The sequence below is a fragment of the Strix aluco genome, chromosome 3 (genome assembly GCF_031877795.1).
Source record: "Strix aluco isolate bStrAlu1 chromosome 3, bStrAlu1.hap1, whole genome shotgun sequence".
Classification (NCBI taxonomy): domain Eukaryota; kingdom Metazoa; phylum Chordata; class Aves; order Strigiformes; family Strigidae; genus Strix; species Strix aluco.
The window spans coordinates 19,154,349-19,168,227 of record NC_133933.1 but is presented as its reverse complement, the minus strand read 5'-3'; positions in this window follow the sequence as shown (position 1 = coordinate 19,168,227).

The following is a 13,879-nucleotide window of genomic DNA, read 5'->3' as shown; positions in this document are numbered from 1 at the left end:
TGGAAGTCCTTTCAGTATAAAAACTGGTCAGACAGCTCATTTTCTGGATGCATGCCTTTGCTGTGTGTTCAGTTAACCTTTTCCTCTCATACGTCAGGAACTGAACACTCAAGCTGATTCTTTCAGAGACCTGTGAGAGTCTCTGCTTTCTCCTTCTCTCCACTGTTCACCTGAATGGTAAAGGTCATCATAAAGAGGCATTTTCATCCTTAATGACCCCCATCCTTATTGATAGATTGATTTCAGTTGTAATAAAACAATAAGGGTTCTTGAATTTTAGACTCCACAGCTTGGAAACCTCACTTTACAAATATGCCCAGTTTACCAGTTGTCCTTCATCTCTGAGCACCATTTCCTAATTTTGAGTATCTGACTGACAGAACAAAAGAAAATAGAATTCAATTTGCCAGAATTACCTGCCATCTTCCCACTCCAAATTATTCAAAGCCTATCCGCAAAAACAGCGTTTACGCACAAAAGTGAATGCATTTCAACTTAGGGTTAGAATGTGAGGTGGAGGAAGGAAAATTAATGAATGAGAAAGAAGCACATAAGGGGAAAAAATAAGAAGGTTGATAGGTGTTCATTGTTTTCTTTTGCTTTAATACACAAACCCTAAACAAGATAAACAAAGACTTAAATCACAAAAAATGTTTTTCCCTAGGCACATATCTACAGCAGCACACTTACCAACAGTTGCTTGGTTCAAAAGATGTTCTGTTTTACAAGATAAACTCCATCTTTTATGGGGAAAAAAGAATTTTAAGACTGAAGTCGTGAACACCACCGGTGGTTATCTGCAAACTAAAATTGACTCCACACAACAAAATATTTAAAATCATTTTTCTTCCCTGAAACTCTATATTCTGAGCTCCACATCTTCTATGCCAGAGTCAGTGAAGCTGCTGGCCTCTAGGCAGAAAAAAACAGCAATTTCTCTTCTTTTTTCATACTCCTCTGCCTTGCTCAAGATAATTTATAATGTCATCAGGTATTATATAGGGCAATATGAAACCCCAACTTTAGGGAGGAAATTGAGCAGGTGCAGTTTTTCAACTGTTTAAGCAGAATTTGACTAAGAGAAAAGTGCTCACACACATTGAAATAACTAAGGAGAATGGCTTTCAAAAGTGAGTTAGGTATGAAGGCATGGTAGTGCATTATAGTCCAAAAGGAGATGTGCTTTAAATTTTTTAAGTTGCTTTGAAAGATACTTTTGGCTATATTTACTTCTAACAGTCAAATATGTATGCAAATGTGTGTGTATGCAAAATCACATACAGTCTTTACAGCTCATACAATAGATTTGATGTGATGTACATGATATACATATATGTACACATAAATAATACAGTTTTATATTAAAAAAATCCAGTGAAAAGATACCCATTCTCTGGTTCTATTCTGGTCTTTATACAAAAGAAGAAAGAGGGATTTCACTTTATTTGAAATGAAAAAGAAAAAAAGAATTCTCAAGGAGAATGAAATGTTTGCAGAATTCAATCAAGAATGGGAAATGTAAGTAACCCATTTCTAATATTAAACTACTGCTGCCACCAAATTAGCTCTGTTTTTGCAGTTTCCTCCTAAATCAGTAGTGGTTCATTAGTGTCATACCTTAAATTGTACCTTAAACCAAACTGGAGTACTGCCTACATCATTAAAAATATCTTAAATATAATTCTATATGTGTGTATATATAAGATATTATATATATATACAATCTTGTGTATATTAAAAACAAAAGTGCTTCTAAAACTGTGTACATGTCAGAGCTCATCAGAAGGCAGCTGTTTCCATGAAGGGTATCCAGGTTTTAGAAACTGGGAAAGCTGACAAAATCAATAATATTTAGATGAAAGTGATTCTTTCCTTCTAAACTGTATCCTAATCTAATTGCTTCATAATTGGTACAGTCCTGAATAGCCAGAGACAAAATTAACATGTTGCTCCATACTGACAGAGAAGTTTCTCAAAACTCCACCAGACACTCCCTCCATCCCAGACATTATTCTTTCCACAGAGCGCTCACAATTTTAATTGTTTAAGCAGTTGTATTCTTCACAAAGGGCAAGATCCAAAGTGATACTGACACGTTGCAGATGCAAGACTGGCAGAAATTGTGTGCCTAAATCCCAAATTTGCATCACACATACACAAAGCTGCTACCCAAACTGCTTCAGCATATGAGAAAATGCAGGTTTTTACCTTTCCTTGCAAAACCCTGTGCATTCAAAGATATGCTCTTGAATATACACAGAGTCACCCTCATCTTTGCTAAACAGACCTTCTCTCCAGGTACTTCTTTTGTTCAAGGCAGTCTAGAATTTGCAGAGTGGGTAACCCAAGCCAAACTATGGCCAAAAGCCACCAAGCAGAAAGCATAGTTGGAGCACATTGAAGCACTGAGTTCAACCAAAACCACAGAAACTACAGCCTCTATCGTTCATAGCCATGGCCAGAGAAAGCCGCTTTGCAATGCTTATCCAGTGACTAACACCCTCAGGAGCAGGGAATGAAAACCCAGGTCTCCCCCACTCAAACTCCATGCCTTACTCCTGGACATTAAGGTCAACATGCTGCTTGCTTTCTCCCCTTGAAATTTCCTCCTTGGATTCTTGTCAATCTGATGTCCAACTTCAATAGGAATGATGATGAATGATCTCCAGGGAAATGTAAGGGGGTGGTGAAGACAATTTCCTAACAGCAGGTAATATATAGGTGATTTTCTCAGACTGAGGAGGGAATTTAACCCCAACCTCTCTGTTCCTGTCCCCTGCTGCTGTTACTGTCTTGCAGCCACTGACTTCGCATTCAAATAAAAGGACGAGCTGGTCATGCCTGTCATCTCTGTCGGATGCCTGTGGTGGCTGTGACATTGCAGTTCTACATTATGCCTAACTGAAGGCAGCAAATACATGCCTTAGTCTCAGAGAAATAATAGAACTAAATTTCAGAAACAAAGCTCCTCTCTGGTATTTCTATCGGTTAATTTTGAAACCTCTGTCTCAGCATGCTAGACATAATGAATTTCATTCTCTGAGCTAATATTGCAACATCTCAAAGCCTGTAAGATACAGCCTAACTTCCCTCCACATCATTCAAAATACGGAATCTTTGCATGTTTTTCATTGACTACCAGGACAGGTGTGCTAGTGAAGAATTACCTACACATCTTACTGGATTAATTTCTCTCCTGTAGCTTATGTCTCTTACTCAAAAATTACATATCTACTTAGCTGGAGCCACTACTCATCCTTGCCAAAATGTCTGGTTGCCTTTGGGTATTGTTCTACTGATTTTCCCTAGTTAAAAACTCATCTGTGTAAACCTAAAGCCCTCTATACCATCAACAATGTGTGTGTCAAAACCTCAGGTGTTGAACATGATCCAAACAGCAGCAGGAGGAAACGGTCTCCCCAGAGGTGCTGAATACACACAAAGACTAGTTTAGTTTGCTAAAAAGAGCTGCCAGAACCCTACTGCTACGCTCATTGTAAGATATATATCTATATATATATTTTAAAAATTTTATATAGAAATATATTTGGCATCAATCACAGTTCCAAAAATGTCATCTTTGTAGGTGGTGGAAAGCATTTTTTTTTAGTCCTCCTTTTTTCCACAGAACAGAAAAAAAAAAAAAATATCCATCCTGTTGTTTCTTCTATTTGCTCAGCACTTTCCAAAGCAATAGGTCTGTGCAATTCTTCTCTTTCTGCCTTTTGGACAGGAGGATCTTTCCTAGGGCATCAACTGTGTGGCAAAGCTGAGCTTTTTCAGCTCAATTCAGTATTCTGCTGAGGGCTTTCCCTTTCCCTGGATTGTGTCTCCAAATTTCCTTAGTTCTCTTTATCTCAACAAATAACTTGTTCTTTTGCTAAACATCTGATGCAGTTTTAACCCATTGATAGATATTGTCTGTTTTTTCCTGGTCTTAGCACAAGTTGAGTCATTTTGCATTTCCCACACATTTAACATATGTGTTCGGTGCATAGAAATTCAGCTCTATAAATCTGCTTTAGTCTTTTAACCCTCTGGTGCCTCTGGGTTTCTTTTATTACTAGAACACAATTTGTGGCAATATATTAGACTGTGTATGAGCATCTAACTTAAAATAAACAGCCACCCTGTTTGCTTTTAGATCAATAGCCTATTCATCTTCCATTCTGATGCTGCCCACAGCTGCTAGGGGGAAAAAAAAAAAAAAATCACACAATGAATGTCAGCTTTTTGTCCTTTTTCTGCACATCATAAAGGTGATGACAGACTCTCTGCCCAGCTGTGTTTCTTGCACATTTTCCCATACGCTCAGGTCACTGGGAAATTGCTTCAGCTGGTGTCAGTTGCCACAACAGAGCCTGTTTTTTTGGAACCTGACTTCCCATTTCAGCTGTGCCCCTGCCACAGGACTTTCCCTCTCGTGTGTCTGTAATTGCTACCTGTGGTTAATGCGGCTTGCTCTCCACAAGCTGAGAGCTGTGCTGACGGAAGCTGCCATAGGAAAACATTTCAGTACCATATTCACGGAAATAGCGATCGCATTCATGAGAACAGTGGGACTGTTGTCTCCAAGACAAGAACAACCACCCAATCTTCTAGATAGGCTATTGACTTCAAAATTGCAAGAGTAAGAAAAAAACAAAGTGATCTTTTATGTTCTATGGCTTATGGGGGTTGTTTTTGCTTTTAGCATTCACATCTTCTAGGGTTTTCTCTACAAATTCAAGGACTAGATCTTCCAAAATGACAGCTATGGTTCAGATAACTGCCTGATTCAGGGGATGGATCAAACACAAAATATTATGAAACCCCTTACAAGCACTGAGGACACTGAAACTTATGTGGAAATTGGAGCTTTTTTCAATACGATATCCTGCCTTTCTTTACTGGATAAATACAGAAAGTGGAGATTCTACTTTTGCTGATCCACAAGGAAGATAATGAAGAGCAATCCAACTATGGCTCATCTTTTCCATGAACAGGACTCATTTCCCCTTTTGCAGCATTTCCACCATACTTCTCATCAGAAGGAAGACATCCATTCCAAACAGCTTGGTTTTCTTTCTATTCAGTTCAACAATCAGCAATTAATATTACTTCCAGCTGGAATATATTGTCATTTTGTTTCATGAAACACTACAGAGTAGTGAGAGAAGCCTGTCCAGGCTTTCCACGTCTTACACACTGTGCTCTAGTAGATACCAACATCTATATTATCTTTTCAAACCATATGAAGTAAGATAAAAGAGTATTTTTCTTTAGTGTTTTCACACCTTTGCACTTCATTTAATATATCTATGTATTTGCTAGAAAAGCAAAGGCCAGCTGATAAATATTTCTAAATTGTTTTGTTATCAGTAAAAATAGGTGTTTTGTTATCTGTCGTTTCCATCCTTGGGAGCTGACTGTTTGCAGCAGGGATACAGGTCTGAGCATTGTCTTAACTACTTATGGTAACAAATCCTTCTAGTAGTAGGTCTTTGTTTCCATAGCAACTGTCTAATAATTTGCCAGATAACATTTATGTGATAAACAAGCCTAGAAATCATTGTTGACTCACATTAGAAGAAATCCTATACATTCTGTGCAGCACTCTCAGAGGCAGCAGTTGCACTGTGCAGCTCTGAGGTTTCGTATTTCACATTAGGAGGTACTCAATCTTCTCCAAGAAGTAATAGGATTAAGCAATTTCCCCAAGCATCATAGAATATTCAACACAACTCATTTTAATGTGATCAGGATAAAGGCAACATCCTCTGCATCTGTCACCACACTACGCATTCACAATTAATTAAGAAATGCATCTGCAAGCAGTGCCTCATTTAAAAGGGTTCCTTGAAGGAAAGAAAACTAAAGAAAAAGCAGCCAAGCACACATACAATTCCTAGAACTTTAAAGTTTTATTTAAAAAATAAATGTAGATCTTGAAATTAAATAAAAATCCTGATCCATATCACAGTTCCTCGCTGGCCTTTTGGTTTCCTTCTTGCTGTTTCTTTTGAAGCCAGTATGCACAATCATACTGGGTGACTGAAGCAAGCAGTAACACAGTACATTTGACCCAGTGGAAAAGTGGCACTGGCAACATGGCACAGCCCAGTGACAGAGGAAGCTAGATGGAAATATGAATTCCCCTCACTCGCCGTCTTTAAAAAATAACCCTTTAGTGGAGCAAGACTGTTCCAGGTAACAGTTGTGCATGACTGAAGAACAGAGCTGCCTGGCAGGTTGGGAAATATGTATCCCAACAAAGAACTAAAATGAACGTCCAAAGCATTTTGCAGAAAATGAGGCTGACTTTATTATCTGGCAAAGCAGCATAGAAACATCGAAGTCCTCAGATGTCCATCACAGTCAAGTTCATCTGATTGACATCTGCTGCCATTTTACCATACCGCCACTGGAGAATATTTATGTCCTAACACAAATTAACAGCAGGCCCTCATAACCACTGCTGACTCATGGACCAAACTATTTTTCCATATGGTTATGTTAATGCTCATATTGCACTTTTCTAAAACCTGTTTGCTGTACTTTCTTGTTTCACCTTTTCAACATGGAATCTAACCCCCACTTGGTATGATACTGTCAGCCTCACCAAAAATTAATAGTGAGGTCACTGACATGAGTTGCAACTCAGGAGAACACAGTTTTGATCAGAGTCCCTTTGGAATAGTATCTTTTAAAAAAAAAAAAAAAAATTAAAATCACAGTTTTTGGAATTACTTATAATGTACATCATTAATTTGATTTTTCTTCTGAATTAAACAAAATCACAGTAATACACTCTATTCCCTAATTGCCTAGTTACATAGCTTAGCAGTAACAAAAAAATCAAGAAGAAAAATGCTTAAAGAAACTATACACTCCTGTTTTGAAGTATACTTTTTATATTATATAAATAATAGCCTTAAAAACTGAAGTTACTGATTTGAATGACACAGATGACTTAGAACTTTCTTGGCTTTATCCTATCTTAAAATCTGTGTTAAAATCAGCAGGAAGTCCAATTTCCGACAACTGAGACTCAATGTATCTTTTATGTGGAGTATGCTGAGCTTTTCACAAGTGCTGTGTAGACCTCAGATAACCTGCTTCTATTGTTAGATGTATTAAATTTCTTTATCATTGTTTCCATTTTGTAGTGGAAATGATAGATGATTACAAAAGCTGACAGAAAAATGTAGGTATAGAGGTACTATGCATTAAAGATTCTGATGTCATTTATTCATACAACAATTGATTAGTGAGCAATGGTTGAATTATTTCACTTCTTTAAGATGCGATTTCCATCTTTGCCTGTAAAGTTCAAGAGCTTGTTCCTCTCATACCCATCTGAAAGCAATACACTGGATTCAGCCTTTTCCTTTTTATCAGAAAACCTGTAAACTGATGCTTAGGGACAAATTTTAAGCAAATTCAATCATCTCTCCATAGTATCATTTAAAATACACATCTACTCACACATATATGTCTACAAATCAGAAGGCTTGGTTTATGATCCCACAGATTAAAGATACTGTTCCATTTAATGTACTGTCTCACTCAGTCTGCACAGAGCTGTCTGCATATGAGCTTACTCCACACAACTTCAGTGCAACAGAATACATTCCTATAGGTTTGAAGATTAATCATTCTCCACTAAATGATGCACAGCTTCTCTGCGAGGGTGAGATCAGTTCTTTGTATTGCAGTATATTTGGTTTGCTCATCCAGTTGCAATTGTATTAGCTTTCAGTACCACCAAAATATTTAACATTTATAAAAATACATAAATTTGAGTAAATTACTGCCCTAGCAGAAGCTCCGGTTAAGTTTGCTCCTTGTACGGTGACTAGTGACTCTTAGAAATAAAAAGAAAAAAACAACTGTGCCACACTAGCGTGTCAAAAACTTTTCAATATGCCTACATTTTGCAAACCAACTTCGAACTACTTTAGTAGCTGACAAAGGCATTTGCTATGCAGGGATATTTTATGATAAGTTTATTATGCTACATCTGTCTACCAAAGTGTGCACTTGACAGACAAATCATTTTACAGTACAATAAGTAAGGTAGAGCACTTCATAACCAAGTGTTTTGCCTTGGATTGTCAACCAGTGTCAGCTAACAGCTGTGTTTTGAAAGAAATGCCTCTGAGCTATTTCTTGTAGCTAGTCTCCAGCAAGCCACAGGTTCCCCACAGCAAGGTGAAGTTTCACCTACTGTCATCCATCCTCACCTCCTGTCACTAGTCAATGAGCCATCATCTCGCTCCACTTCTGTTCCCTTCTTTCTAATTGGGATATATGTTGTTCATGTTGTCATGAACTGAACATATGTGATGGTACAACCCTGAAACATTTTAATCTTTGAGCTCCTGTTTTAAGCATTAATTCATGCATTTGAGTACACGGGTTTGAGGCTAAGATGAGGCAAAGATAAGACAAATATGAGGCAACTAGACCATTTCATTTGCACAGTACAACTGTAGGAAACATGAGAGTTAGCTTTCAGTAAGCAGAAGAGAAGCTCTAAAAGGGGAAAAGCTTCTCTTAAGACTTAATGTATTTTAATTTTTTGGATATATTTTAATAATATTTATAATAATAGGTATTTATAAAATTTATATATTTTTATAATAAATATGTTTATTTCATCGTAGATTTTCTGCTTCAATCCACCTTCCGTCGAGGACTCAGTCTATTCTCTGTGCTGAAGGGAGATAAGTGGAAGATGCTATAACCTACTTCAGATAACTTCAGAGATCTGGTAATCTAAACCACTGAAAACTCTCCCTAGTACACAACTATTTTGAAGAGAATATTATCTTTTCTAATGAATTGTGATCACAGGATGCAGAGAGAAAAAATAAGATGGATCCAGACAGATAATTTTGGCATTATATCCAGGTGCAACCCAAATTACATCCCTCAGATTTCAAATATACCCTTCTATTGTAGGTTAAAAAGCTCTAGTAATAGCGAGGTCTAACTGGAAGAGAGTAGAAGAAAGGGAAACAAGTGGGAGGGAGCCAAGTTTCACTTTCCTTACATATCTAACATTCACAGTGACATTTTCAGATATGCTTACATGCGTTAGTAGCCTCTCATTTCCAAACCAAACAAAAGGGTTTTACCCAACTGTTCAATTCATCTTAGTCCATCTGTAAGGAAAGATGTTTGCCTATGATCAATATAATAAGCAATATGATCATCATTATTTCTGATATTTCAACTAGTATCGACCACTGCAACTCATGTCCTCAGCAATGTGGCTTGTCCTGAGCACATCAGATACATCCTCTGTTCCATACACTGGTTTTCCAAACACTGAGTCAAGTTCAGGGTGGTGAACCTTAACTATTAAGTGTAATCTGTATAAAAATAATGAATTTTATTTAACCTGAGGTACCAAATTACATCTTTTTCAGACTTGCATATTTCTCCAGGAGTATAAGAAACTGGCCATCAGCCTTCTCCAACACTCATGCCTAAATGAGTAAGCAGAAAACATCTTCTAGACAAAATAATCCTGAAAATAACAAACTGGATTTTCAGAGTTTTTGAGCTTTCTCAAGACTCTCAATTTCTCTCTCTCAACAGACGTTTGCAGTTGCAGCGTTCAAATAATTCAAACACGCATTAAAAGAGTGTACAAAGGAGGTACAGGCAATTTCTGAAACCCACATAATTACCAAATTAAATGGAATATAATTGAAATGGCTGCATTTATTTAGCCACACATAATAACAGGATCTTAAAATACGTCTGTATATTCTGCTTAAATAAAATATAATTACTGGAAGGCATGTGGCCTCAACTATGCTGGTGCAGTTCCTTGAGGGGATTTTTTTTCTGAGTGGGACTGACTGGCATAATCTTATTAGCAAATTAAAAATCCAGATCTGAAATAAATAAGTAATGGTAAGAGCTTTATTTTATCACTATAAAGAACACTAATCAGAGCTGCACATCACATTCTCACGGAGTTTCACCAGGAGTCAGAGACCTGCATGCCCTTTGAGCATTTAAAAATGTCACCCTGTAGCACAGAGAGAGAAATTTTAAAATCCTTCACTACTTCCGATTAAAATGCATCCTCACAGCACTTCTGCTCACTGAATCTGATTAATTACTATGTGTGATGCCTTGATTGTGATGAAAAGCAACCAACTGGGAAACAGCAAAGAAAGGTTAACATGACAATGTCTTTAGGATCTTTAGTAGTATCATTCCATAGTTAGAAGTACTATGATAAAAATTAATCCAATAAATATATTTACTTCATTTTAGATTTGCTGCTTCAATCTACATTCCATTGAGGACTCAGTCTATTCTCTGTGCAGGAAGATGCTATGCTACCACTAATGTTTCTTGTTTCCTCCTAAAAAGTCACTTGTGGTCACTGCTAATATCTTGTATTTACTTTCTGCAATCCAGCTATAGAATGAAAAAAGGCCACTTTGTGGTGAGCCATGGTCTTATGGTAACAAGATTGAAAATCTCAGGTGATAACTGATGAGTGCCAGCATAGGGGTAAAATCCCTCCAGATGAGATGGATGATGAACTTGAGCAGGCTGTAAACAAAACGCAAAATTTTGCTAAGCTGACTGAAACTCCTTTGAGTTACATTTCCATCCCGCGGTACTCCTATTCAGCATGGCTTTTTAAAGGGTGCTCTATCCACAGCAGACAAAAGCTCACTGAAAATTACTTTTCCTGAAAAGTTTGGGGGTTTTTTCTAGCCCCAGAAAGTTCTGACATACCATAATTTAAAGTCACATTATTTTGCATTTTCAAACTCTGCACCAACGTTTGGAGATTTCTGCACTGCCAGACTTTACCGGGGCTTCAGTGTTGGGGAAGACAGTCTTTTGAGCATGCAGGAGTGACAAATCATTCCAATAACCTTTTACATGGTTATCAAAAGGCACAAAGAATAGGATGATATCTATGAAGGAGCAATTTTGTCTCCCAGGGGCAAAAATAGAGCCAGCTGAATAACGAAAACAAATATTCACAGAGCAAATCAAGGTTCAACAATTCAGATACGATTCTTCTCTTAGTAATGTGATAATAATGTTCACTGGTCATTGTTCATGAATACTAAGGTGATTATTCAAAACTATTTAACTTTTTTTTTAATGTTATTTACTCGCAAATATTTATCTTTTTGTTTTTGGAACATTTTTATCACTGGCTCAACATAAGTGAGACCAGTTAACTCATAACAATACAAAAGTGAAGTTGAGAGACTTGGGGTGTGATTTTTCAGGTGACTCAGTATTAATGTGCTGCTCCTGACACTGACATCAGAGGCCATTTCTCCATTTGTCTCAAAAAAAGTAAGTTAGGGATACAAAAATAAAATCTCCTTCTTAAGAAATCACTTAGTAAATGGTCCTCAAATCAGAAGCACCACACCAAAGAAGGACTATTATATTTCATTTCAGCAGATTATGGTTTTGGTCTGTTAAGCTTGTGTGTAGGATACACACTACAATTCTTCCATTTTTACATTTAACCTAATTTATCTATGAAATTTCTCCACAATTTTAAGAGTGACTGAAATGACTGTCTGTCAACGTAACATGATCTCCTAGCTTCAATTTCTGATTGGAATCTCCAATTTCCTATGGCACCATATCTTGAGAGTTTACTTTGAGTCTTTAGATAATTGAGACTCCATTAAAAATCCCCAGTAAGTAAATATGTAACTACCTGAAATCCATAGCCTTTTCTTAAAAAAAAAAAAAAAAAAAAAGGCTTTATGGACTCAGGGAAAAATGGTTAAAAAATCTGAACTCTTAGGAATCCAAAAACAAATGGTAAATAAAAGTGTTTCAGCTTCGCCCCCAAAATCTAAGTCACTTACCTGTGTGATACCCAGGATCTAACTCATGACATTTAAGTGTTTAGTGGTGTCAGTTTTACACAAGTGTCAAGCAGAAAGAATCCCAAGCCCATAGGAATCACAAGTTTTCTGAGAAAGTAAACGCATAGCACTTTGCAGTACCTAACTCACAACACGACATTTACCGGTATTTGTGAGGTAGCACCAATCCACCTTTTCTGTTGATTTCAGGGGAATTTAGGATTTTCTTCCCCTTTTATTTCTCACTGGGTTTTCTCACTGACAGCCAGCTTTGAGATTTAGTGCCCACTTACTTATTATCTCAAAAAGAGACACAGCCCGAAATCACTGAGATTTGCCTGTCACTAGCATTGCTGAAAAACACAGAGAAAGAAGTCAAATAGCTAAAAAAAACCCCAAACTTGTAGCAGTATAGAGGTTTATTACATGAGTTTATTAGTGGAGCAAGTAAAAAAAAAAAATAGGCAGATGTTATTTTATATATCTTCTGTGCTGTCTTCCCAGTATAGCCCATAGTTTAAATTCTCCCTTCTTGAATGTAAGTCAAGTAAATAAGCAGTATTTCTACACCAAAAGAGCCACTGTTTAGCCAAAGAATGGATTTCCAATGAACAGATATGCAAACCTATGGGAACAGCCGGGACTTTTGCTAGTATATCTTCTCTATTAAGCAGCCTGCTAGCTGCACTGCTTCCTGCCTTTGCCTCGTATCTCTTTCATTTTCTAATAAGCTCGCAAGATTTTGCAGATATCTGTAATGACTGTTCAGGTTTGTATTGCTTGTATGATTATTTAATTTTTTTCATGCATGCAAACCTCTATGGAAATCGCCTTTTGTGGTGTAGAGTTTGTCCAGTATAAAATCCCAGGGCATACCCCTATTTAAAAGATGACACACTTTATTAGCTTTCATTTAACATCTGCTTGTGCTCCAGACAGATTTTAAAAAAACACATTATGTAATTAGCTCTGATTTTATCGATTGCCTGTTGATGTGTGTTACTAACAGCAAATTTGATAAGCCTAGTGCAGGAAAGACTACAAACACTGCAAGAAATTTAGAAAGTGACTGCCACCCATAGACTAAAACCAACATAACACAACAGATGTCTGCAAGCATCTACAGGACCAAGAATAAGAAACCACTTCAGGCAGGCAAAAAAGAGCTTCTCCTGCAGGCTTACATTCTTGCTGCCATTTACAAATGGCACTGCATAGAAACTTACTGGAGACAGGAAACTAAACATCCTTGATATAAAATCACAAAGTTACTAATAGGGTTACTACTAAGGTGAAAAAATGTCCAAGTTTGACCTGCCTTACAGATGTAGTGTTAGATGCAAAAGGTATTTTTGAAAACACACAATGAATTTAAAAGTACTCTGCCTCACACATGAAGCTTGGCTTTAAAACAAATTAACAAAGAAATGTGCCTGAGCTGCGTTTTTGGCATGCCAATGGACTAACAGTCACGCAGTGAGCGCTTTGGAGATTTAATACATCCTTCCAGCACTCACTCTGCTTGTAGAGGCTCACATTGTTTGTCAGCATAGGTCACCACTCACCTCCAAGGCCCTTCACCGTGCGGTAAGCTGGAGACACAAAAGCGACGTGGCTTGTGTGTGGATCAGGGTCTGAACAAGTCATGTTCCAGCTAAGCACAAAGCAGGTTTAGGCAAGGGCAAGGTTTCATATGGCCCACTCCTCACTTGGGTACTAACATCTCACCACACTACAGCCTTTAGTTTTCTTGCTGTCAGAGCATGCAAAAAGAGGGTTCATCAGCTGTGGGGGGAAAGTTATTTAATCCAAAATTTCCAGGCACTTTTGCTGCATGCTAAACCTGAGTTTGAGAAAGTCTACTTTGTAAAGATGAAAGCTGGAAGAAGAGACAAGTAGGTATTCTCTAGTTTTTCTTATAGTAGACACTGCTAGTCTCACTAAGCTTTAAAATTATATATAAAATTGTTACTCTGCCAATGCTCAAATTATTTTTGAGAAATATCCCATTTCAGTCT